At 37.3% G+C, this 23,767-nt stretch overlaps 1 long non-coding RNA gene across 1 annotated transcript in view; it reads right to left on the bottom strand.

Moving 5' to 3' along the window:
* The window catches only part of LOC136033278 (uncharacterized), a 45,562-nt gene extending 22,954 nt beyond the window's left edge, over positions 1 to 22,608 (bottom strand). Inside the window, exon 1 of the long non-coding RNA XR_010618900.1 lies at positions 22,492 to 22,608. This is a non-coding gene — a long non-coding RNA (uncharacterized LOC136033278). The remainder of the gene's footprint in view (positions 1 to 22,491) is intronic.
* Between the last annotated feature and the right edge of the window lie 1,159 nt (positions 22,609 to 23,767).

Genomic DNA, 23,767 nt, shown 5'->3' with positions numbered 1-23,767 from the left:
CTTGTGGCAACATATTTAATGGCGTATGTTCAGGTGATCCTATAATACCATTTAAAAGCTGCAGCGATGTTCTTACAGCTCGGCTTAGAAAAACTGTTATGGGACTCGACGGCATTGGTAGTCGCAGGCAAGACGTCCCACTCTTTATCAGTGAATTCGAAAGGGACTTGCAAATCATCTTCAAGTTATTCGCCCTAGACCAAAACGAAACCCAGCTAACAGCCTGACTCCATCCGTCACAGTACCGTAGAGCAGCAGCCGAGATGAGACAAGGAAAGGCCTTCAAAAGCTTTTGGTCTGGCCTGCTAGACAAAACACAGATCAGCTTGCTGTTTGTTAGTAGCTGATTCGAGTAGCCGAGCAACAGATTTGAATTCACAGACATCGTCTTTAGCACTGCAGATTTTCTGAGATATTTTATTGACTGATCGCCAAAAGTGGACACGACATCCCCGTATTCGAATCAAGCTCTGCTGTATATCGTCACTTTCATTGAAAGTTGACTGGCCTTCAACGGCCGACTTGAGACCTTGCTTCTGTGCCTCCGAGAAATCAGCGATAACAATCAGGTTCACCGGACAATATTCTGGATATTTCTTCTTCACCTCGTCAAAGATAACTCCAAAAGCTCTCTTATGGGCACCTCTATGCAAATTAGACATGAGCACACGGGCAACAGTTACGTATTGCAAAATTTCGCTGTCGTTTTCAACGACATTCACCAGATATCGAAAAGGGTGGAACGTTCTAGGGTAGGTAACATCAGGAATAAAAAAATCAGCTTTTGCCTGGACATCGATGTGAATGTCAAACATTAAAAGACAAAGAGAATTCTCTGTATCCAAAGCGAAAAAAAGTAGGTACTTTTGCGTAGCCTGATGCATCTCGAGGTTGATCTGTTCGTCATCGTTTGGATTCAATGGTATGTCCTTAAGCATAACCTCGTTAAAGGTTTCGGGAAATCGAGGAAGAGAATCAGGCCCCTTCCGCAGTGCATCAACAACCTTTCTGACGCGGTCCAAATTAACCGCAGCTAAATTCCTTTCGTTCAAAATACAGCCGACACCAATCCCTTTGTGAATCTCAGAAACTGTCAATGTTGGGTCACGTGCTACAGCACCAACAATGTCAGAACGAACTCTAGAGACTAGAAAGTTTTCTGGTGGCTGGGCGTGAGAGTGGAGTCGTCCATCATCATTGCTAAAGGATATGACCCACCGTCGACGATCTTTCTTTTTGACAGGACAAACGAAAGCTATTCGACAACCACAACACTTGTTTTTGAGCTGCTCGTCTGGATGTTAGAGGCAAGTGTTTCTGCTGAAACAGTTCTGAAGAGAAAACTCACAACCTGGTAATGTGCACTGTTTGACCCCAGCGCATTCATTGACACGAAATAAAACGCTAATCTGAGACTCGTCGTTGGGAAGCATGACCATTTTCTCAAATTTTGAAATGCCTTCTTTCCTAATCAGTTGCATATTACCCATCAGGAAAACATAGTCTTCATCTCCGTTGGAAATTGTTTTCACGTTGTCAATAAACAGAACCTCGGAAACACCCGAGTTTTCAGTATACTCTGGATGTTTGAGCATGCCAAGCGTTGCATTTTTCCAAGATCTAGAGAGTAGTGCTGCCAGAACTTTGTCAACGACGCCTGGTCTACAGAATACAGAGCCGGTGGGAGCTTGAGAACTTCCGGCAAAGACATTCCAGGCAAAAAAAAATTTCCTGACCTCCCTTCTACTGCCAAAAAACATTTCACGCAAGTGAATCGTTACGATACCTAACGACGACGCTTGACGAATCAGTCCTGAGAGTACATGCTGGCCTTTAACACCAACGAAACTATGAAAAGGATAGGCTGTGTAATCTGAATCAACCAGATGTTCCCGCAGCCGCTTGTCTGACCTGCCCATGAGAAAAGATGTTATATGCGTTTTCGAAACGGTTGAAATTCCCCTATCATATTTTTACCCTATATATTTTTTTAAGGCTACTTTTTGTCCGCCAAAATGACCCACAGAAGCCTCGCAAGCCCTCCCACTCCCAATTACTATTTCTGAAGGTGGAACGGAGTCGATCAAAAATTCTTTTGGTACGTCCAGACTTGATGTGGGCTTAGCAAAACAGGGCACTTTCAAGCTGAGAGCCATGGTACTAACAGTGCAATAGAAACAAAAACAAAAAAACTGGAAAGAACGAAACAATCCTTTCTACATAAACAACAATGCATAGAAAAAAATGGAAAGGAGGAAACAATCCCGTCTTCAAGACTGAGAATCGTCGCAACACAAACCCGCCTAGATTAGGCGTGGGCACTTACTTTACAAATGTCATTTCACATGATATCAACTTGGTAGAGGCTTGGGGATGGTTCCACAACTTCGACCTGAAGTTCAGAGTGCAACAGAATTCATCGAAACCCTGGTTAAAGGAGGAGGGTTTGGCGGTGGCCTAGAAGCCTGCCCCTAGAAAAAAGTTATGCTATAGAAACATCCAAAGTGAGCCAAAGTCACGACGATCCAGCCCCAGTGGGAATATGTTTGGGCAGTGGCGCACATGCGGGATGACTGGCGGCTCTTCGTGGATGCCCTGGGTGCCTCTGGCGGCACAGGAGGATCTAAGGTCTAAGATAACGACATCGGGGTAGCACAGCAGTTTAAAGAACATACTCCACAAATTATGCCGGAAGGTGGTTAGAAAAAATGAATCAAATGGAAGAAATTTTTAAAGAATTCTTGACAAAGTGTTGACAGGTGTATTCCTTTTTGAGAATAGCTTTCCAAATTTGTTACCTCCTTTTCACAAAAGGTTAGCTGAAGGATTTGAAAACACAATCTTCTACCAAATTTGATGATGAAGACTGAAATACTAACAAATTAAAATTCTCATCGGTATTTGTAAAAGATATAGGATTTGAATAAAAAAAAATTTAGAGAGGGACGATCGAAATACATTCTACTGTCGAAAGTTAGTTGGCAGACAAAAATCCCCAAATTAAATTGAAATGTCATCGAGATCTCTGCAAATATGAGCCAATTGACATTGAAATGAGTCTTATAATATTTTGGACAGTTTCCGAGATGAACAAAGAAGATTCAGTGGAATTGTATTTGGATAAATCCAATTGCTGCGCAAACCAGTCAATTAAACTTGACAAAATGGGACATTCACTTTATTGTCACCCATGTAAAGGAGTTGCTTCTTTGAGGTCCATTACCCCTAATAGATAAGAATGTAGGTATTTTGGGTTGAGAGGGGGATACACCTGCAGGAATTCTTCAGAAATAACCAGTAATATTCACTTCCACACATAAATATGGTAGTTTTCAGTTCTATATATCAGTTTTTCTGTGTTAGGTTCTATACTCAATATTATCACCCTAACAATTGAATTTTGATGTCCTTCAGGGATCAGTTTTAGTGCGTGTGCTATTTTTGATTTAAGTAAATGATCTTGTTTACGAAGTCAAAAATCTAAAACCTATTAATTGCTGTAGACTCTGTCATCATAAGCCTTCCCTTGCCCAAATTGCCAACTATGGTTTGCCATCTTCTGATGGCCTTGTTTGTTTTGCTGATGACAGCACACTTGGCACTTCAGTAAATTGCGAATCTGAGCTTTGATTTAATCTAGAAATTTTTTTTGAGAATGTAGTTTTATGGCTTGATACTAATTATCTTACCCTAAATTAGTCCGTTTTTTTTCACATGGTTCGTAGTTTTATCCCAAGTTATCAGAAATTCATCAGAAAAATGCGGTAGTTTATAGATCTAAAGATCGATATGTTCGTTTGTTGTGCATTTTTGTTGATGAAAACTTGTCTTTCAAACGTCACATTGACTTGATCAAAATGAAGATATGCAGGAGTCCTGGAATTTTAAGAAAACTTAGACATATTTTCCCTGGATCAATTTTGAGAATCCTTTTTCACTACTTGATCCAATCTGACGTTTATTACTGTCCAATAGAATGGATGTCAACCTTTACTTAATTGTTAAAACCACTTTCTAAGGTTGACAATAAAGCTAGAAATCTCATTAAGGAAACTAATTGTTCAAGAGTTATACCATTACTTGATCTCGAGTCACTGTATATTCTTTTCTTTGCATGTCTTACATTTTCTCAGTTTTCTGGAGACCTCCCCCATCCCCTAAGCGTTTGATCATCTTTCCCCTCTGATCAGAACAATTATAATCTTCTCAAAACCAAAAATTATATTCAAGCTCCTTTTACTCCTAATACCAATTCAGATTTTAGTTTTTTAATTACGAGTCATATTGTGTGGAATCAGTTGCCCGAATCAGATCGAAGGTGCCACTCATTCGGTTTGTTCTAAATATTTATTAAAAATCCTTTGGCTTTAAAAAATTAAACTTAGAAACATTAGGGAAAATTCCTCAAGACACTGGAATTCAATTCAGTGAGTATTTTAGCCCTATGTCCAAGGGCCGTCTTCAGCAAAACAGCAAAAGAATATATATATATATACATATATATATATATATATATATATATATATATATATATATATATATATATATATATATATATTTATATTCATTATATATATATATATATATATATATATATATATATATATATGTATATATATTATTTCATTGGAGTCTATTTCATCTACTGATCTACTTAATTAATTTAGGCTATTCAATCTATTAGTCTATTTAGTTTTGTGTTTTGTTTTCTATAGTTTTTACTTTATTTATATTTTCTTTTCTTCTCCCTTTTGCTCTTCTCTCTGTGTGAGTAAGTGATTATCAAAAAAATTCTGATTAAGTGACTCATTTATCTTCCCTCTTCTTTACAGGCCAGAGAGCCTTTGGGGGAATAGTAAAATGTAATATTTAATGTGTATTTCATGATGGATAAATCTTATCGTCTTATGAACTATTTGAGATTTAATTTCAAAATATTGTAAATTGAAAAATGCTGCCACTTTTATTCAAAATTTAGTTAACATAATGCAAATTTGTAATCAAAACCCTCATCTATCTCTATCCAACGTTAGCCCTCACAATATTTCCAAGTTATCAGTTTAAACCAAATTTATTTATTATTAGATTGTATACGATTTTCTATGTTATGGTTGCAATAAGTTTTGTTTCTCTCATAGGGGTAGCCTGAGTATGTTCATGAAGAGCAGGACATTTGGAGCGAGTTGGAGCTTAAAGGGGAAGAAGAATGTTTTCTCAGTATTAATTCGTCTGAGGAAGATTATCAAAATATATTTTATACGTGGAAAATCTTTCATATACATTGGACAATATAGTGCATACGTGACCAGGGGGAGGGGGCACTGTATAGAAGACGATGAGCGTCTACTTGATCTCCTTCCGAGAATGGTCGAGAAAATGATTGATGAAGGTGATGATAGTATTTGAATGCTTACACCACCACCTCAGAAGGTGCTTGAAGTTCTTTGCATTGATGACAAAGAGTATGAAGATGAAGCTAAAATTTTGAAATCAATAGTGTATATGATTTGACAATTTAATCAAACATTTAAACGAATGATTTTATTGAATAGACTACATTGTTAATTATAAGCAAATGTAATCCAAAAATATTTCACACTAGAATATCGAAAAAATATTAGGTTATTGTGTATATTACCAAATGCTACCCAAGATTCGCCGCCCTTGGACCTAGGTATATTTAGGCCCCTTAAGAACAATTGGAAGAGGCACGTAAACCTCTGGACAAAAGGACACGTGGATAAACATGGGAAAAGAATTGAAATTATCTATAGTGGTCCGCCGAAAGTGGTGTAGAAGATGTCTTTTGGTCAACATCTTCCATATATCTTTAGGAAGACCATGACCTATGAGATATGTACAAATGCGTTGAGGGAAAGTGGAATTTTCCATGGAGTCCCCCTAACATACTTTTTAGTAGGTTAACTAACCTTGGAATTACTTTTGATAAAAACTTTCCAAAAACTGTTAATACAGAGTGTTAATACAAACTGAATACAGAGAAATTCAATTGAAAAAAATGGGATTTTAGTTTGTTTTTCTCCCTTAAACAAATGTTTTTTTTGCTTATTCAGCATCACCGTGTAATTTTCGTCGCAGTGTACAACACGACCAGCGCAGCAGCAAATGCAATGGAGATACTGCATGGTCTGAATTCAAAAATATTTGAATGCCCTGGCCGACTCTTTGACAAATTCTTATTCCTCATGTAATCCCTTTGACATGTTTCCTATCCCTGGAATATGATTTCCTGAAACTCCTAGTAAGTCTAGTTCGAAGAGTTTGATTAATACAGAGGAGGGGTTGATAAATATCCCCTTGGAAGCCACTTTTAAGTTTCTATATCTACTCCTTCTGTAGCCTATTGAAATGCTTAAGAAATTGCACAAAGACAAAACTCTACATTTTAGAAAATAATAAAAAATTTTTAATTCTGAATTTTTTTTTTTACTCTAGGTATGGAGCATAATGAATAATAGGCTAGGCTATATACATAATTTATATCATATATCAATATAGAAGAAAGAGAGGACAATTAATCAATCATAATAAAAATGAATTGTCTACCCCTATTTATATGGTTATTATGGATCATCGTTGGCAGTGCGTACTGTTTTGTTGCGTACTACCACAGTGAACGATCTGCCAAGTGGTTAATGATTTTCATAAGCGTTGCTGTATGTTTTATTCTTTATAAAAAGAGCCCTGACGAAGATAATTGGCAATTTCACTATTCCCAGACTGGTGAGGCGTCAACAAGCCTTGTGCGAGACAATACTTGCCCATGTACCTATGGGTTTGTCTTTGGCATCCTTTCGTTTATGGGACTGCTGATTTCGTTAGTCGTCGCCTCACCAAGGAGCTCTCCAGAAACTCCACGCTCTTGTATTTAATTTTTAATTATTGTTTTATTGATGAAAGCCGATAAAGGACCTAAAAAGGGTTGTGAGAAGGCCGTTTTGAGCGTGGATGGCCACAAGAGTCATACATGCTTGAAGTCATCAGAATTTGCAAAAGAAAAAAATATTAAGCTATTTTGCATAATACCAAATACTACCCATCTTTTGCAAACCTTGGACCTAGGTACATTTAAACCCCTTAATAACAATTAGAAGAGGCACGTAAACCTCCCGACAAAATGACACGTGGATAAACATGGCAATAGAAATGAAATTATCAATAGTGGTCCGCCGAAAGAGGTCTAGAAGATGTCTTTTTGTCAACATCTTCCATAAATCTTTAGGAAGACAATGCCCAAAGATATATGTACAGATGCGTTAAGGAAAATTGGAACTTTCCCATGGAAACCCCAAAACATAGATTTTAGCAAGTAAACTGGCATTAAACGTTTAAGGATGGAACTAGGCCTACAGAGAGTATAATTTTACCAAGTTGTGCAGGAATAGGCCTAAAAACACAACAAATAGCAGCCGGAGTCCAAGAAATGATTCTAGAATTATAGGCCACCCACTTGAACAAAGCAAAATCAAAATAATAAAAGAACATCTAGAGAAAAGTATTGAGTTAGCTACAATAAGGGACTAGCTACAATACGGGTCTCCAATGACGGACCGATTTGGACCAGTGCTACAGAAATGACAGGTCTGTAAAAGCGATGGAGGTCTGTTGCAAAGGAGTATCTGTTAGAAGTACGGGCAACCTCAATACATCTCTGTACTTCTACGGGGCTTCTAGTCCAACTAGCTGTACCAGTGATTGATATCAACAAGTGATTGTCTTCAAGTATCAAAAGATATCTTGTTTATTTTAAAACTGATCTATTCAAATTTCCAGATGAGGATGAAACAGTCAATTTTCAAACTGACCTCAGGGACCATCTATATTCAATAACGAAAGGAAAAAGTAAATGGAAACTTTAAAGATTGAGAAGACAATACGATCCTATGCTGAAATTTTACTTCAGTTTATCAGTCAATACACTTAAGTCTTTGCCCCCACAAACAATTTCCACTTATCAGCTATCACAATAGCAATTTAATTGGTATTTCCCAAAATTATAAACACAAGAATAACAAATTTCTTCCCCATCCCTTTTCTTTGTATTTCTATTACATAGTTAAAATATTCTTAAAATTATTTTGGGTAACAATCAGAATGGTAGTATTAGGTTAAATTTCCCAACAAACAAATAACAAAAACTAGTTCCAACAGTCTTAATAGGATCACTCAATAATAAAATTATCCCAGAGAATGGCTAAATAAATTCTCGATACAGAATCCATCTCCATAACCAGCACAAAGGAAAATTTCATTTATACCGCGACCATATTGGTCATAGACGAACAAGGTAAAGAACTGTTTGCAAAAAACTGGGACCATAACTATGATCTATGAAAGTTTAAACCAAATACATATAAATACGGATTAAAGTTGGCAAATACCCCCAAACATCGTCCAGCTAGGGGAGAGACAGGAATTAAATATAGTAGCAGAAAAGGGAAAATTTGGGTTGTTTACAACTGATAATAAGAAGACTAGAATGTCAATACAATATTCTTTCCTGGTTTTGCAAAGGACCCTCAAAAACTGGCCTTCTTTTGATAGACAAGTGTAATGCTCCAAAAATCTGATACAAAATTGAAGGAAACCCCCATTGCATAAAATATGAAGGAGTACATCACCCCTTACTTGATATTGGCTATTTTAACCAATTCTTGTATGACCCAACTTCCCCTAACTATACATTAAAAAGATATATAATCTTTTTCAAGCTTAAAAAGTCACGCCAAACCAAAAAGGATGCATGCACAACTAAAGAACTAATTACTAAAAACCAAAGTAAGCGATCAGAATTGCAAAATAAGAACAATACCATCTATCCTTTCTAGACACACCCGAAGAAATCCCGGAGAGCTTACACAAGGGAAAGAAATTTAAATTACAAACTGCTTGATTAATTTGAGCCACTAACACTAAATGTCAATAAGAAAAACCTTGAGTAATCCAAACCCAAGTAATTTACCCCCTCCCCCCAAAAAAAAACAAAAAACAAAAACAAAGAACAGGTGAACACCCCCAAGAATTAGACATCTTAAGAAGAACCCAAAGTTTACCAAATATATATAGAATAGATCATCAATTAAATGATAAAATTTGTGAATGAGCTTTAATAGAAGCCGTAACCAACTTAGATTATGGAACTCTTGAATCCATTCTACAAATCCCCCTTATAGTTAAGGATGATTCAATAATAGAGATAATGGTCCGACTCCCATTCTGTTCCTTCTGACAAAAAACAGTCAGAGAAAGTTTCCAATATAAAGTAAATACGCATTATTAACTTTGGAAGTATTGGTAAACAGAGCCCCCAAGGAAGCTAACTCCTTAATCGCAATCCTAATTATTGAAGACCTAAGGCATATATATATAACGACGAATGTTTTGCCATAATTTAATCCTTGAAATTTCTATCAAAATTAGTAGAAAAGAATTAAAATTTGTAAGAAGAACTAAATTTACCCCGTATTTTATATTAGAACTATATGATCCCAAATTGAGTGGAATCCGAATCAGGTCAAGCAATATATTATTTGTTTTAACAAGATTTTGAAGAACTGAAGAAAATAATAATTAGCCTGTACCAAAACGACGAGAACTTTGGTTTGAAAATAATACAAGGTGTCAATATAACTGTCTACGAGAAAAAATCAATTGTATGAATTCCTTATTTTACTCTAGACAACTGATCATTAGTACAGTTCGTGTTAGCTCAAACCAATCAACATTAGCAGAATTGTACAGAAAACAAATACGTCTAAATATGCGGAAAATGAATATAATTAGCACCCTGAATAATCTTAATCTCCCTATACGTTTGGAAAGATATTTGATGTGTATTCAAATCAATTTTGTATAAGGCAACCAAATGTGAAGGCAGCCAGGAAGCCCCCTAAAAAGTTCAAGCTCTGGTGTTAAATTTTTAATTACTGTTTTATTGATGAAAGCCAATAAAGGGCCTAAAATGGGTTATGAAAAGGTTGTGTTGACTACGGATGGCACCAAGAGTCATACATCCTTGAAGTCATTAGAATTTGCAAAAGAAAAAAACCTATTAGGCTATTGTGCACACTACCAAATGCTACCCACATTTTTCAGCCCTCAGACCCAGGTATATCTAAGCCCCTTCAAAACAATTGGAAGAGGCACGTAAACCTCTGAACAAAAGGACTCGTGGATACACAAAGCAAATGAATTGAGATCAGCAATAGTGGTCCGCCAAAAGGGGTCTAAAAGATGTATTTTTGTCAACATCTTCCATATATCTTTAGGAAGACAAGGACCTCAGAGATAGGTGCAAATGTGTTTAGGATAAGTGGAATTTTCCCATGAAATCCCCCAAACATAGATTTTAGTATGTTAACTGACCTTGGGCCTAATCAAGATAAAGCTAGGCATACAGAGAGTGTAATTTTACCAGAATTTGCAGGAATAAGCCTAAAAAACCCAACAAGTATCAACCAGGGTAAAATAAATAATTCTATAATTATAGGCCAACCACTTGAACAAACAAAAATCAAAATAATAAAAGAATATTTAGGGAAAGGTATTGAGCAAGCTACAATATGGGACTTTGTCTCCAATGACCGACTGATTTGGACCGGTGCTACAAAGCTGACATGTCTGTATAAATATTGGAGGTCCAATGAAAAGGAGTATCTATTAGAAGTACGGGCAACCTCAATACACCTCTGTACCTCTACAGGGCCGCTAGCCCCAGTAGCTGAACCAATGATTGATATCTACACAAATAAATGAAGCACTTCAAGAGATTTATCCAATTTTACCCAATAGAAACACCTTTGCTAATCTCTTACCTTCGTGTCAACCCCTACACTGATACCCCCATTACACTGATTCCAATATTCTTGTTATGGAAGAGGAACTACTGCCTAACAATAATAAAGTCACCTTTAAGAAGAAAAAATAACCAGAGGACCTAAATAACAATGAGGCATTGGCTCTTAAACTAAATGATGAATGATCAGAGTTGAATACAACTGGAAAAATTTCAATTTTAACCAAAGAGTGGAGCAATTCTTCGAAAAGTTAGCAGAATGCAAGATGCAAGGGAGCTCAAGGAACAAATACACCCAGGGCATCCGAAAGTTCATCGATTATATTAGCACCCGCGGTAAAGATGGACCGAAAAACCCGGACCTGACATGCGTTAACTCCGTCCTGAAGGCCTTAAGTCATTTGGACAAAATGCAGTCGTCACTTGCGACAGCAGAAAAGAGGCGTAAGGAAAACCAACGGGATTTCGACCCCCACTCCTTCAATAACGATGATTATCAGAAGCTGAAGGGAGGCGTCGAGGAGTTCATGGCACTTGTGCTCAGGAGTCTGTCGAGGAATCAGCTTCTTGACTAGGATTTACCACACGTGACGGCCTACCTTTGCATCCTGGTTTCCTTCATGTTCGGTCATCGGCCTGGCGTCCCTGAAAAAATGACCGTCCAGGAGTTCTTGAACCGGCGCTTAGTAAAGAAAGAAGAACTGTTTGTGATCCTTGTGGAGAAGCACAAGACTGCCAGCTTATAGTCCGCTGGTGTTGCACTCAGCCTCGCCGAAGAAAACATTTTCCAGGATTACTTTTCAATCGCTCGGCCGGCTCTGCTCAAGCCTGGTGCGCTGGTCCCGCCAAAATTCTTGTTATCAACAAAGGGAGGATAGTTGGCGAACGTATCTAAAATTATGCAGAGGTTTCTGGGAAAGATTTTCCGGAATGGCGAGAGGCTGGGAGTTAGTGTCTCCACCCAAACAACCGCCCGCCACCTCATCAAGACAATACACCGAAAGGCGACAAACAAAACAAAGGAACAGCGGGATATGATATATGACTTTCTTTGTCCATCGAGTAAGTTTTACTCATTCTATATAATTTTCATAGTTTTAATTTCCTTTCCGGGTGACCACTTAGCATAGTCAAAAATTGATGTTCAACTTATTGTAAATTTGATTCAGGGAACAAGCTGCCATTTTGTTGAGGTTCTTAGCCACTCGTACTTCCTCCAGAAATGAATTAACTTGCAGGGCTGTCTTTCGTTAGAATGTCTACCTCTAGTTTGTCCTTCATCTATGCGTCCTTCATCAATCCTGGGTAGGTCTGACGGTAACCAAGAGCCCGAGAAAGAAGTTGGATTGGGTGTTTTTGCCAGTTTGCCATTCTGGGAAAATCAAGTAGTCATTGAGTACCATGGGAAACGGATGGCAACCGTGGATGCAAACCGACTCATCCAGTCAATAGAGTGAGAAGATGATGGAAGCCATTACATTTTGCAGGCCGGTGAGTGCCATCCCAAGTAGACCTATTTCGGTCGCCTCATTAACCAAAAGGCGAATGAGGATAGCCCAAACGAAAATTGAAGCTGTTGGTGGTTGAACATATCAAAAGGCCGTTTCTCATTGCAACAAAATGTATCCCTGCTGGCTAGGACCCATGCTTTGACTATGGCGTCAGACCCGGTCATTTCATTGAAGGTCATGAATTGAGTTTCCTCCTGTCCGGGAAGGCCAGGAAACGCCGAAGAGATGTGGCCGACACAATGGAGAAAAAAACGCCATAAGAAGTCAACGATGCATTGACAGGGAGCTCAGCACCGTCAGGGACGAAATGGTGGGAACCGAAAAAAAATGGACAAACATGAAGCAATGGAATATAAAACTCAAACAAGCGATGAGTCATCGAGCGAGTCAGGACTCTCGGTGCTTTATGAGCGAGTAGAAGTAAAGAAACCAATAAAAGTAAACAAATGAGACTAGAAGAATTTAAGGATTTTAAGGCTGCGGCAGAGCGATTATCTGAAGCTCAGGAAGAAAAGAAGAAGCGAAAGAAGAGGAAATGAACAAAGTCTTCGGCGTCTTTTCAGTTATGGGACTGCTGATTTCGTTAGCCGTCGCCTCCCCAGGAATCCCCCAGAAACTCCACGCTCGGGTGTTCAATTTTTACCTATTGTTTTATTGATGAAAGCCAATAAAGGGCCTAAATGGGTTATGAAAAGGTTGTTTTGACTATGGATGGTCATACATCCTTGAAGTCATCAGAATATGCAAAAGAAAAAAAAACTAAATGCCCTTGCAATTAAACTCCACATGCAACTAAACTTCCATAGCAACTATACTCCCCTTGCAACTAAGCTCCCCTTGCAACTAAGCTCCCCCTGCAACTAAACTCTCCTTGCAACTAAACTCCCCTTGCAACTAAACTTCCATTGCAAATAAGCTCCCATTGCAACTAAACGCTCTTTGCAATTAAACTCCACATACAACTAAACTTCCCTTGCAACTATACTCCCCTTGCAACTAAACTCCCCCTGCAACTAAACAAATCTTGCAACTGAACTCCCTGCAACTAAGCTCCCCTTGCAACTAAGCTCCCCCTGCAACTAAACTCTCCTTGCAACTAAACTCCCCTTGCAACTAAACTTCCATTGCAAATAAGCTCCCATTGCAACTAAACGCTCCTTGCAATTAAACTCCACATACAACTAAACTTCCCTTGCAACTATACTCCCATTGCAACTAAACGCCCCTTGCAATTAAACTCCCCTTGCAACTAAACTTCCCTTGCAACTATACTCCCCTTGCAATTAAACTCCCCTTACAACTAAACACATCTTGCAACTGAGCTCGCCTTGCAAATGAACTCCCCTTGCAACTAAACTCCCCTTTCAACTAAACTCCCCTTGCAACCAAACTCCCCCTGCAACTAAACTCCCATTGCAACTAAACTCCCATTGCAACTAAGCTCCCATTGCAACTAAACGCTCTTTGCAATTAAACTCCACATACAACTAAACTTCCCTTGCAACTATACTGCAACTAAATACATCTTGTAACTGAATTCCCCTTGCAAATAAACTCCCCCTGCAACTAAACACCCTTTGCAATTAAACTCCCATCGCAACTAAACTTCCCTTGCAACTATACTCCCCTTGCAACTAAACTCTCCTTACAATTAAACACATCTTGCAAATGCACTCCCCTTGCAACTAAACTCCTCTTGCAACTAAACCCTTGCGACCAATCTCCCCTTGCAGCTAAACTCCCCTTGCAACTAAACTCCCCCTGCAACTAAACTCCCATTGCAACTAAACTCCCATTGCAACTAAATACCCATTTCAATTAAACTCCACATGCAACAAAACTTCCCTTGCAACTATACTCCCCTTGCAACTAAACTCCCCTTGCAACTAAACACATTTTGCAACTAAACTCCCCTTGCAACTAAACACATCTTGCAACTGAACTCCCCCTGCAACTGAACTCCCTTTACAACTAAACTCCCCTTGCAACTGAACTACCCTTGCAACTGAAACCCCTTCCAACTGGACCCCCTTGCAACTGAGCCCTTTTGCAACTGAACCCCCTTGGAACTGAACCCCCGTATAACTGAACCACCTTGCAACTGAACCACCGTCCATCTGAACCCTCGTGTAACTGAACTACCATGCAACTGAACCACCGTCCATCTGAATCCTCGGGTAACTGAACACTATTTAATTGAACCCTCGTGCAACCGAACCCCATTTAACTGAACCCTCGTGCAACTTAACCCCGTTTAACTGAACCATCGTGCAACTTAATCCTGCATAACTCTACCACTATGCAACTGAACCCTGTATAAATATACCGCCGTGCAACTGAACCGTCGTGCAACTGAACAACCGCACTCAGCTTTTTCAGTATTCTGCAAGTGCGAGGCAATATCATTGGGTAAAACACAAGTTACAATCTTTACATTCTTAACCTTATTGGAATTGTTTGTTTTTTAAAGTCATGATATAGATACCGGTCAAGATAATCCATAAGAAAAGCTATTTTGTTGTCACAAAAACAAAGAAAATCTAACGTTATAAACATGAAAGCCAGATTTATTTCTCCTTTTTTATGTATTTTAATGGGGTACCCTTTACCCTTTCACTCTGTAGGGGTCTAGGCCTTTACCCAACTCCCGGAAAATATCCTCCGTGGAAAACACTCCCCCTCTCCTGGTAAATACTTTCCTGCTGAAAATCCCCCCCCGTGAAAAACATATTCCAAGAAAATACCACCCCCCCGGTGGTTGGTTGGTTTCCAATTGTCTTTGCTATAAAAAAAAAGACTAGAACACTCAATTTCCGGTCAAACGAGCACTCTCCGAAGCTATTACGACCATGAGGCAGAGGTGGGGATTGGGCAGTTTTCCTATGATACAGAATAAATTCTGCTCATTTTGAGGTTTAACATTTCTACCTACTTTCATTATAACAGCGTAAACCAGAGATATTCTCAGAAATCCAGAAATATATATGAGTTTCACATTTTTGATACGTTTTTTAAGTTGTAACCCCTCCCCTGGATAAAATATTCCCCCAAACAAAAGCCGTGAATACTGCCCTCAAGATTCCACATCAATTTCTACCTCTACACCCCTCTTATTTCATTCCTAAGACTAAATATGTATTTATCTGAAAGCTCACTGAGAATTTCGATGCATTGGCACTAAAATGCACCCTTTGAGGCACATATTAACATCTTTCTCCCTCCCAAATTAGCCAAAATATTTTTAAGGTTACTATGTTTCCCTGTTATTTTAAAATTCCAAACATTTGCATATAAGGACTTTAAAACTCTACAATGGGGTTCTATTATTGTTTTGAAGTTAGTTAGCGAGGGATATGCCTCAAAGGGTGTATTTTAATACCAAAACATCCCAACCGTGAATGAGCCTTTTATAAATTAGTTCTAAGGGAGATACAAGGGGAAGGCAAAGGTAAAAACTGACATAAAATCCGCAGAGCCGCATCCGAGAATTTGGCTTGGGGGGTTATTTTTTGGTGGGAGGACAACAACTATATAAAAAATATAAGAAATGTGACATTGATATTTAATATTTCTTGATTTGAGGGATATTTTTAGTCTACGCTGTTGTTATGAGAGTAAGAGTATTATTCCACCCCAAAATGAGCAGAATTCATTCTGTATAGGATGAGTATTGCCCCTTTCTCATCCTCACCTCGGCCTCATGGTCTTAGAAACTTCGGAGGATGCTTGTTTGACTAAAAATTGAGTTATAGTCCTTTCTTCTAAGTCAAAAGTGACTGGAAACCAACCAGCCGCAGGAGGTGAGGTGGTGTTTATTTTCCATGGAGGGGGGGATTTTTTGGGGGTGGGGGGTTCTTATTAAATCTGGGTTTAACGGTTTGTGACGTCTGAATTTCTTTGGTTTTGTGACCAAAAAAGAAGAGATTTTTTGTAAATCAACTTGACAGGCTTTTTTTTTAAAAACAACAATTCCAACAAGGTTGAACATGTAAAGATTCTAACTTGTATTTTGCCCAATTACATTGTATCATATTTGTAGAATACTGAAAAACTGAGTACGGTGGTTCAGTTGCATGAGGGTTCAGTTACACGATGGTTCAGTTTCAAGGGGGTTCAGCTGCATAGGGGTGCAGTTAAACGGGGTTCCACTTGCATGGGGTTCAGTTGCACGGTGGTTCAGTTGCACGATAGTTCCTTTGCACGGGGGTTCAGTTAGACGGGGTTCAGTTACAAGAGGGCTCAGTTGCACGAGGGTTCAGTTGCAAGAGGGTTCAGTTTAAAGGGTGGCTCAGTTATGGGGGTTCAGTTGCTTGGGATTTAGCTACACGATTGTTCGGTTACACGCACACCGTTTATCTCACTATTTATAAACTAATTATCTCCAAATGCAGACTGAGAACTTGAGTGTGGTCGCTAAAACACGTAAGCAAGTATGACGGCACTAGACCCATAAGGTCAAACCGGCGGTGCTGATCTCCGTTTCGTGGCCTTTTAGCCAGGAATTGCAATAGGGCTAGGGGACCAGCCATCCTGTGCTCTTGGACACCCTTCCTGCTTACATTCCTCAGATTTCTCCGGGTACCCATTTAGAGATGGATTGTCTCTGGTTGAGCATTAAGAGTCAATTCACTGACCGCCGTCTCAAATCAAATAACTGGCTAAGACTGGGATCGAACCCGTTTCCTTCGGGCAAACAATTCTCAAACCAGCGCGCCACCCACTTATTCAGGGCGGCTACCTTAAATAAATTTAATGAAAGTAATTAAATCAAATAATTTATGAGAATTAAATAATTTTAGTGATAAATTAATAATAGTCAAAAAAGAAATTATTAATTAATTAATAAATTAATAGCAATTCCGTTAATAGGCTATATGCAGATTTTGTTAAAATTTGGCCTAGAAATCTTGTGGGAGACGTGCTAATCAAGATTTTGCCCCGGGCTAAAGAGAGCCAAAACCACTAATGAGTGGCTTTTATTTGTTTTGTAGAGATTTTCAGTGTCTTTTATTTCGATAGTAGCATTGTATACTGAAAAAAAAATTGTGAATTCTTGATTATTCTGGTTTCCATAGTTTTTAATTTATCCTATCTATCCATAGCTCGATAACTGTTCATAGAAAAATTTACTGCAAGTAAAGATGATTTGAAAGCACTACATAACAATACTCTAACGATTTCAGTGAGAACCTGAGTTAAGTTGGTAATTCATCTTCAGAAAAATTTTAAATACTTTTTGAAGACACTTTCCCTTTCCAAGATAAATTTTTAAAAATCAAAAGGACCGGAAATAGTTTCTACGAAGCTGAAAACAAACAAAGCAATCCAAAGAATGCACTGGCCTAATTCAACTGATATAGCATTCCCACTTCTGATTTTCCATTTTTACGGTAATAACAGTATATGAGTATTCCCTATACAACTTGACCTTACCTTACCTTTCTAAGCTTGCCCAAATATGTAGCTCATATTCACCTATATATTTCCCATGCATTGATTGATTCTCGATTTTGTCACCGTCGATTCATTTTACAGGTAAACCGGCTTTAACAAGGATGACACTAATAGAGGTATCTAAACCATATCTAAAGAGGAAAAGGTATCAAACATTTCGTGGTAGCAAACTGTAAGTAAGTAGCAACCCGGCTAAATTGTAACCGAAACTGTAATAAACAAAATTTTGATTCCAATAGATTTATCAAAAGAATTGGCTTATTATGCTGCTTTCGAATATATCAGTTTCGATGAGTTTAGTTTTACTCATCAAAGGCTACAACCCTAAGAAATTTGCTTGATTCTCGAAAAAAAGGGAACGCTACCTAGAAGTCTAATGAAAATCCCACCATCAGATTCAGCGCATCAAAGAACCTTAAAGTCGATGTTTCAAGCTCCTATATGCAAAAGTGTGGAATTTTTTGCCAGAAGAAAGATCACGGATGCGGGTTTATTTGTGTTGGTTGCTTTTATTTGTTTGGTCTACTTGTGTCTTATAGTCATAACACCCAAGAAGTGAAGTTAGGTTAATCTTAATGAAACAATTGTTGCCTCATAATATTTAGAATAACTGTAGCTGACACATTTTTCATGCACATCCGATATAATTCATCCCCCCTCCCCCGGTGTGCAAATATATAGCCAAAATTATATACTACGCGATGAGGTGTTACGGGTAGTCATCCGGGGTAAATGTTCACCAGGATTAGATTGTCTGGAGCAGGGATTCTTAAACCATGGGTCGCGACCCCATTTGGGGTCGTGTAGTAAAATTGTGGGGTCGCGAGTGATAAAAATACAATTTAGCAAAAAATGTTTTTTAACTTGTAAAATTATTGTTATAAAGGAAAATAAAAATCATCGTAGATAAATATATCATAAAATCTTCTGGTTCGGAAAGACTATTTATACCAGCATATCTATTCCGATCATTATAATATCTTGTATAAATTTACTATGAATCAGAAGATCTTATAGAAATTTATAAAAAATGTAGATTTATTTTTGTCAATCTCTTAAAACCGAAATAATCCTGATAAATATTATCAACTAAATTTTTAAGTGTTATTTCGAAGAAACTACATAAACATTTCGTGTTTTTCATTTAGCCATTGTATGATTGTGAACGAAGTGCATGTTAATCCGAATTAGTCAAATTAACCCTTTCGCGACCGACGGGAGCTTACAGTCCCGACATGTAAAATCTTCTGGGCGCTTCTTAATTGATTGATAACACCAGAATTGAACGATTTGCATCAGTATGCTCTTAGGGTCATAAGTTTTGTTAAGAGCCAAGCCCTTAACAGTCGTTTATTTTCAAATCTCTGCAAGGATACGGATTCCAACTACACAACTTTGTTATTACATGCTGCAGTAAGATGGTTGTCAAGAGGTCAAAGTTTAAAAAGATTATTGTTGTTAAAGGACCAGATCGAAATATTTTTAACTGAACGAAAATGTAAATTTGCTGCTTTTTTTCAAAATGACTTGTGGCTATCCAAGCTGTGTTATTTTTCAGATATTTTTGCGAAGTTAAACGACCTTAACTTATCTCTTCAAGAAAAAAATTGCGATGTATTTACTTGAAACGATAAAATTTAAGCTTTTATTAAAAAGATCAGCATTTGGAAAAGAAGGGTCGAAAAAAATTCGTTCGAAATGTTTTCCAGTGTCGAAAATTTTGTAATTGAGAAAATTCATCGTAAAACTTTTATTGCAAAAACTATTGTAGATCACTTAAAAGCGCTAGAAATACAGTTCGGGACATACTTTATATTTAATATTGATTTACAAAAAATAGTTTGGATTCAAAAGCTGTTTGGATTGGCTTAAGTGAGATTGATCATCTGCCACTTAAAGCTCAAGAGGAATTTGCTGAACTTTCGTGTTACTCAAACTTAAAACTACAATTCTGAAAAGATTTCTTATTAAAAAGTTTTATTAAAAAGATCAGCATTTGGAAAAGTAGGGTCGAAAAAAATTCGTTCGAAATGTTTTCCAGTGTCGAAAATTCATTGTAAAACTTTTATTGCCAAAAACTATTGTAAATCAATTAAAAGCGCTAGAAATAGAGTTCTGGACATATTTTATATTAAATATTGATTTACAAAAAAATAGTTTGGATGCAAAAGCTGTTTGGATTGGCTTAAGTGAGATTGATCATCTGCCACTTAAAGCTCAAGAGGAATTTGCTGAACTTTAGTGTGACTCAAACTTAAAACTACAATTCTGAAAAAAGCCCTTGACTGAATTCTGGATCGGAACTAGAAATGATTTCCCCCAATCGCCGATATGGTGTTAAATGTACTTCTGCCATTCAACACCACATATTTGTGTGAAGTTACTTTGTCAGCTTCAACACACATTAAATCCCAATATCCTTCAACGATAAAAATGTTGAAGAGGTCTTAAGTCCAGCAGTTTCAAACATTACACCAAGGTTTGATTTGTTATGCAATAAAAAACAGGCACATCCATATCATTAAATTTTTAACGTAAACTTTAATTTAATATTTTTCACGCAACTACTTGGAAATATTCGAGAGAATTAAGACGGTCGGAATCCACTTTTGCTTATGAAACTATAATAAAAACATTTCTAAAAATTTTGTGCAAATTTCAATTTTAGATTTTTATATTTTTCAAAACGAATTCTATATTTATATATTTTCATATGCTTATGTATATTGTTACCTAATAAATATAACATTAAAAAATATTAATTTATTTTTCTTTTATATTTGTTGGGGTCCTTAAGAAACTCGCAATCATAAATGGGGTCGGGAATTGCAAAAGTTTAAGAAGCACTGGTCTAGAGGATATATCTGTGGGGAGAATTTTTTCCATGGACGTGGAGCCAGATTTCCTGGTATTAGTTAAAAATGATCCAAAATTAAAGAAAAAAAACAAAAAAACATAAGAAATGCATCGAGTGGTATGTTTACTTTATTCGTATGTCAGAAATGTGGACTGTTCAATATTTAACCAACATTCAATAAGGGTTTTCTCATAAAAAAAAAAGAAATGCTGAAAATGTACTCTGTGAACATTTGCACGTGCCGGATTATAAGGCCAGATAATACTAAGCGGAATAGAACAAGCCAGATTACAATGCACCATAGATTTATGGGTAAACGGGTTGAAAAAGGAGTAAATCATGGCAAAATGCATGGCATATGCAGGCTATAATTTACGCTATATATTTGCATATGAGGACAAGGAGGGGGTAGTTGGGGGTTAAGCTTTTCCATTGGTTGGTTGTGTTTGGGGAAAAATATTGGTAAGATTCTAGTTTAGCTACTTTTTGCTATCTTGGGGGGGGGGGGTTGGGTTCGGAAAGTGAAACTTTCAGTAATGAATCCATGGCGAAAAACATGTTCTGGCAAGGTGTTACTAAGCTTCTATGTTAAACCGTTCTAATTTTTAAGTCTTAGAAAGTTACCTACTTGACGGGTCTATATCTATTGAAATTTTGACAAAACAACATTTTACCTTAATTTTCAGTTATCACTTTCATCTCTGGTTTTATTTCTGAAAATCCAATTCCTGTTATTTGGGTAGAATTTTAAGCCATATCAATGAATTTTTTCAAAAATCTAGGAAACGTCTTTGCAGATCTTTCAAACCTCTTAAATTGGGATTGGGCAAAGGTGTGAAGCTGAAAACGGTTTTTACACCATTTAAGCCAAAGATCTATTTTGCAAGGTTTCATTTTAATAACACGAAAATTCTTAAAGGTCGTCAAAGGTCACTGTCCTCTTGAGGGCAAGGAGTGGAGTTAGGTACTACAAAAACCTTCTCAGGCCAACCTTTAGTCTGTAAACCCATCCCTTAAAATTTCACCTTCTTAACCTAACTCCTTTCCAAGATAGCAAAAACTAGCAAAACTAGAATTAATCAAAATATTTAGAGCTCCCTCCCGACTCAAATATAAGTAAAAGAAACAGAATCAAGGTGAAAAATTGGATCAAAATGGACAATTCCCCAGCTGTGGTGTCCCCGAAGCCACGGCGCCCGAAGTACCTACGACAGTTGCCCGCTTCTCGCCCCCCAAAGGAACAGTTGTTGTTAGGGTCGCATTGGTAGATCTAGGAGGAATCCCCGGTCCCGACAAAAAAAAATTCTGGCGCCCCCTTATCCTGTTTTTTACTTTTTTACTCTTTTCAGAAAAAATTTGTCAGTTTTTTCAATTATTGGCACCTTTGTCACAATGCCCCCCCCCCCAATATATTGCTCATGTGTTCCCTTTTCACATTCGGTTATCCACCACTGTGGGGTAGAGTATAGTTGAAGCGCCTTCAAACCTATTAACTAGACTAAATCTTTTCCGCATATTATGAAGTAGCCTATTAATTGTTCTATTAACAAGTTTCCCTCTCAATCTTAACAGCCCCTTTTTAAGGTTAGCCAAATATCTTCATTTAGAATTCTAAATAATTTTTTAATAGCCTAGTATAATTTCTTCCATGTCATTTAGAGGGGAATAAATTGTCACAAAAGTAAATTTAAATAAGAAAAGATAACCTAAAAATGCTGGATAGCCACAAATTTTTTCAGTATTTACACCATGAATCAAAACTGCGTTTCTTCCTATTTCAATACACTGAAGAAGAAAACAAATAATACAGAAAATCACATTTAAAAAAATCAAATCATTCCACATTGACTTACTTTCATACAAAATGTTTGAATCAACATGATCACAGATAGATACTGCCAAATATTGAGTTCATGTTCTGACGCGTCCAGAATTTGAGTAGGCTACAGAATCTGACGCGCAGAGGTTTTCATCCACAAAACCTGAAATTAGTGTGCTTTCGCATTAGGGAATACTTTTTAAATAATATTTTGGTTTACTGCATCTTCTACAAGTGAACTGCAGTGGCGTAATTTCGACTAAATCCTGGAATGGGGCAAATACGGAGCCAATTTTCCCAATTTAATTGAAAATCACAATGAAAACTGAAAAACGAGCCCTATACTACTATCCAGGCAAGGATACACTAAGAAAACTGACCTGTTTCTCTGGATACTTGAAATATGCAGGATTCCCTCAGTTTTGACAAGATTTTTTGCACAAACTAAATTTCAATTGAGGGAGGGGGTGCAAAATTGGGTCTGGAGGGGACAGTTGCCCCCCTGCCCTATAGCTAGTTACGCCCCTGAGAAACTGTTATACTTAAATTTATACAAATCTTCCGGCCTTTCTTAGGGATTTATCATTTCGAACTTGTTAAAATATTCTTCAGCACTTTATAATGCTGTGGTGCCAATCAGTAGAAACATGGCGCGAGGGAAAGGATTCTTTTAGTGAATATATCCAAAAGGGATTAAAAACCCCGAGTTAGGGGAGACATTTTAATTTTCATTAAAATAATTTACCCCAAAAAGGGTTCATGACGAAAATGTACTAATTCTACTTAATGTACTGATTCTGTAATAATATCTAATTCTAGCTAAAATTTCAATTATCCTTCTCTTCTAAATGGCAATGCCAGGCTAACTTAAGAGAACACTATGTCCTCGATGAATCAATGCAGATAGGGATGTATTTATTCAGTTTCACAGTAATACCTTTAATTGCTTGTTCAGTTTTTGAGAAACAACAAGCTTTGAACCTGTTTTAGAAAAAAAATAAAAAAAAGTTTTTTTAACTGAAAGTAAGGAGCGACATTAAAACTTAAAACGAACAGAAATTACCTCGTATATGAAAGGGGCTGTTCCCCCCTCAACGCCCCGCTCATTGCACTAAAGTTTGACTCTTTCTCTCAACTCTACTTTTTAAAACAGTAGAAACTTTTTTTTTCACAGTAGAAACCTTATTTTACTCCACCAAAGAGAGTGGATCCAGTCTGGTTATGTCAGTCACGTATATTACACTTGTTTTTATTCTTCCCATCCAGTTTCATCCTTATCTCTCTGCTTTAAGTATTTTCTAAGATTTCCG

Source organism: Artemia franciscana, chromosome 11, assembly GCF_032884065.1.
Source record: "Artemia franciscana chromosome 11, ASM3288406v1, whole genome shotgun sequence".
Taxonomy (NCBI): Eukaryota; Metazoa; Arthropoda; class Branchiopoda; order Anostraca; family Artemiidae; genus Artemia; species Artemia franciscana.
The sequence above is the reverse complement of the archived record's forward strand: the minus strand, read 5'-3'. Positions and strand labels throughout refer to the sequence as shown.